Source organism: Habropoda laboriosa, unplaced genomic scaffold (assembly GCF_001263275.1).
Source record: "Habropoda laboriosa isolate 0110345459 unplaced genomic scaffold, ASM126327v1 scaffold23, whole genome shotgun sequence".
Taxonomy (NCBI): Eukaryota; Metazoa; Arthropoda; class Insecta; order Hymenoptera; family Apidae; genus Habropoda; species Habropoda laboriosa.
In genome coordinates this window covers 758,698-762,995 of record NW_017100140.1, presented here as the reverse complement: position 1 = coordinate 762,995, position 4,298 = coordinate 758,698, and positions in this window count along the sequence as shown.

The following is a 4,298-nucleotide window of genomic DNA, read 5'->3' as shown; positions in this document are numbered from 1 at the left end:
TATGGTTCTTATTGAGTTGGGCAGTCAATTAAGATAAACGTGGAATTTTATATCGCAGGACTTATAATAGTATAGCAAATGGGGTACGAGGAAACTGACTTTCTTTTCGTGATAAATAAGATGAGAAGAAATTTTGGCAAAAGTGCTGATCCCTTCTTTATGCTAGAAGAACGTAACATTTCGTATCACAGGATTTAATATAATAGTATAAATGGGATACAAGAAAATTTATTTTTTTCCGCGATACATAGGGTGTGATAAGAAATTTCGTCACAAATATTGTTCCTTTTTTATGCTAGTGTAGGGAGTCTGGGATGGAGAGAGGGTTGGCGGAATCAGATGATAAAGGCGAGAGACGAGACAGTTTTAATTCTAATAAATAACTAATAATGTATTCTACACGGACACGAGTCCTATTTTCAACAACGCTCCTTCAATATACTTTTCTCACGCAACGTTCGTTTCCCACACACACTATTTTTCCACAAGCTATCCGTTTTAAACCTTTCCTTCTCGAACGTACCCCTACGACGTTCCCCTTCTACCGCGATTTTTGGCGGAAAAACCGTTTCGCCCGGGAACGTCGCTTTCCGTCCTTTACTTCTGGTGACCAGATTTATGGCACGTCTTACCCACGGTCACATCGGCACCATAAACCTGGCCACCGTCCCGATCCGCGCGGCTGACGACCACGTGGGCCGCCCCAAACCCTAAATTTTGCCTACACTAGAAAAACGTAAGATTGCATATCACAAGATTTAATAGTACAATAAACAGGATACGAGAAAATAGCCTTTTTTTCGTGATAAACAGGATGTGATAAGAAATTTTAGCTCACGCGTTGATCCTTTTTTATGTCACGCGATTTAATGGTACGAATAAGATACAAGAAAGTTGATATTTTCCGTGTTAATTAATTTCGCGCTAAATAGGATGTGTGTTAAGAAATTTCGGCAGGAGAGTTGACCCTTTTAGCTACAGCAAAGTAACGTGATCGAAAGTACGAGTTCTTAACGCCGTCGAAAAAGTGTTACGATATACCGTGTGCATTTTCTGCGTTTGAAAGGCGATTAGCACGAGCTCGACATCAACGAAAGTTACTAATCGTTTAGTTTACTCCGCGTGGAAGATATTCGGGACCTGGTTTCCTCCAGAGAACCACGTAACCTTCGAGGCAATTATCGCTCCGTGTAGCAAAGATTGTAAATAGCGGAACAGGAGAGAGATTTGATGTAAAAGAAGTAGAGAAACATGTTCTAATGAAAATAAATCGCGAAATTATGGAGATATTCGTTTTTTTGTACAAGTCAAGACGCAGGTATACTAACATGGAAATAAATTAACAAGAGCATCGAATAGCTCATTCCAAAGCGTCAGAGTTACATGGTAGTGTCCTCAGAAAAAGCTGTCGACAGTCTGTCGTGCGTGAAAATTAGGGAGGATGTCACGAGCTTCTGTGGTGTCTCTTCTATCACTTCATTCTTGAGTAATTGATTTAGAACGATTGGAAGATTTATTATGGACGGCCGGGTGTATAAATGTCGCTATTAGTCTTTTCGTTACCACTGTGTTCATGTAACTCCATTTTTCATTTTTGTAATATCTGTGTTTCAACTATATTTTTTCTACATTCTACAGTGTTACCAAAATGGAGGCATATGGAAACAGGTGGTAAATTTTTTCCAAATGTCGAAATATTTTATCTCCATTCTGCGGTTTATGCTCAAAATTTAATTACACCTGAAGCCTCAAAGTTACCAAAATGGTAATAAAAGGAGGCCTTAAATTTTTCCCAAATATCCTGCAACTTATAGCCAAAATTTAGTTACATCTAAAGTCTCAAAGTTATCAAAATGGTAATAAAAGGAGGCGTTAAATTTTTCCCAAATATCCTGCAACTTATAGCCAAAATGTAGTTACATCTAAAGTCTCAAAGCTGCCAAAATGGTAATAAAAGGAGGCGTTAAATTTTTCCCAAATATCCTGCAACTTATAGCCAAAATTTAGTTACATCTAAAGTCTCAAAGCTGCCAAAATTGAAACAAATGGATGCAAATGAAAAAATTCCTCAAACCTTTCCCAATCGCCAAAAAATTTTCACCAAGCACCTGTTTAAACAATTTCAACAGACCCCAAGCACGAATGAATCCTCAAATAAAAACATTTTTATTCCTCCACTTGGACGAATATTCTTCACTCGATCCTTGACAGATTCTTCGTTCCATCTTGGCGACGAAAGGGTTAATAACACGATAATTTCTGTGTCGATAATAAATTAAAGTGTGTCGATTAGAAGACGGCGAACAGAGCTGTAGCACGTAAGTGAGTGCTTACACGCGTTAGAGGGCTGGTTCAAGTAATATTTCCAGTTCTAAACCGGTGACTTCCTGCCCTCGTATACGAACAATCAACGAAAAACGAGGAACAAAATGTATCTATGTCAGACATGCGATAAATAGGTCGCTAATTACTTCAAACCTGAGGAATGCTTGTTTCAAAGTTCAAGGAAAGTAACGTGAACGTGTAAATCGAGATTGTATCGCAGTTTGTGCACGATTCGAAGTATGGTTTACTAGCTCCTCTTCGAGGTAAAAAGTAAAAGGAGTAAGTGTACATAGTTACAGAGAGCAAAGAACCATTTCGAAGATATTTCGTTACGATAACAAGGTTCCTGGTTTTACTACTTGTTTTATCTGTCGGTCGTTTTTTAACGCGTAGCGCAGGTCTCGGTTGCACAGGTCGTCGTGAAATCAGTCGAGTTTTCGAGGACGTTACCGATCGTTAAGGAAACTATGTCACTCATTACGCTCAGTTAGATAACCAAAAGTAAAGATTCAGAAACAACGAGAAAGCAGATCTCCTCTGGAAAAACCTGTTCCTACTGCAGATCTGGTGGCAAAACTATGGTGACCACAGTTTTATCACCCTTTTTCTGCTTCTTCAAATTCTTTCGGTTCTCCTGTAGCCTCTGAATCCTCGAATTGAAATTTTCTTTTATTGGAACACTTGGACGATTTTGGTGCTCCAATTTGAAACTGTCCTTTGCAGTTCTTGAACTGGTTCTGAAACTTGCTCGGCTTATCACGTAACCGCGATGTTAATTTATAAACGCACAAGTTAAGTGGGTGACTTTTTTCGCAAAGGCTTAATGAATTTATGGACTTGTAGAAATGCAATAATTTTTCCAAAAAGGAAATTCGTCATTTACCCGATAAATGGATAAAGTTCGTCCAAAATAACGGAGATTATTGTAAACATTAAAACTGTGCTTAATTTTTCGTAAATAAACATTGAAGTTCGTGAAAAAAGGCACCGAATTAATTTGTCCATCTACTAAAATCCAGTTTATAGATTTATCATAAAATTGCAAAATTTGTTCAAAAAAGAGGATTCGTCAGTTACTCGATAAATAGAAAGAGTTCATCCAAAGTAACAGAAATTATTTCAAACATTAAAAGTCCTTAATTTTTCGTAAACAAACATTGAAATTCCCCAAAAATGGCACCGAATTAATTCGTAACAAACGAACAAATCAGAATTTCAAATAAGCCACAATCTCAGAATATTTCTCTACCAATTATATTCCACAATACATGAACGACGAACTCACTCAAGTCTCCGCCGATACGAATTGACGTTTCACCCAGGGAACAGTTATCACCGATCATCTCACGCAACAGAGAACCTCTTCGTTCGTTCAATTTCATATAGACAGCCTTACACCGCGAAAATGGGTCGCGCATTTGCAATTTACAGCTCCAATAAACTGTCCCTCCATTAACAAATTAAAAACCTGCACCGTTAATGTTTAATATTAACGGCGAGACGTACGAGAACTCGGAATCCCGTTTTCATTGAAAATAATGAATCGCGCTCTAGGTTCCCTCCATGTTTCCCCCCCGCGTTTCAAGGATCATCGACGAAGCAGCCGGTTCCATTCAGAGTACTCGTGTTCTCCAGCGTGATTTCAGTTGCGGAGCACGGTATCAAGCTCCAGTCTCTGTGCAAGATTATCTAAGCCGTGGACCGGTACCCCCACCGACCTAAATGCACCACGTATAAATGGTCAAGACACCTTCTAACCACTGTCAGTGAGCTTGTGGACCTAATCTCGTCTTACAGTTTGCTTGCTGAGGCGTGGTGCTCCTGCATGGCTCTTGCCTTCCACGTTTTCCCATACGAAATTTCGCACGCCATGGAAATCCGTCGAAGGAATTCGCGTGCAGGATAAGAGAGAAAAGGGAGAGCGATCGTGACAGTGTTTTACCTCGTTGTTTTTTGTCTAACGTTGTTGAACG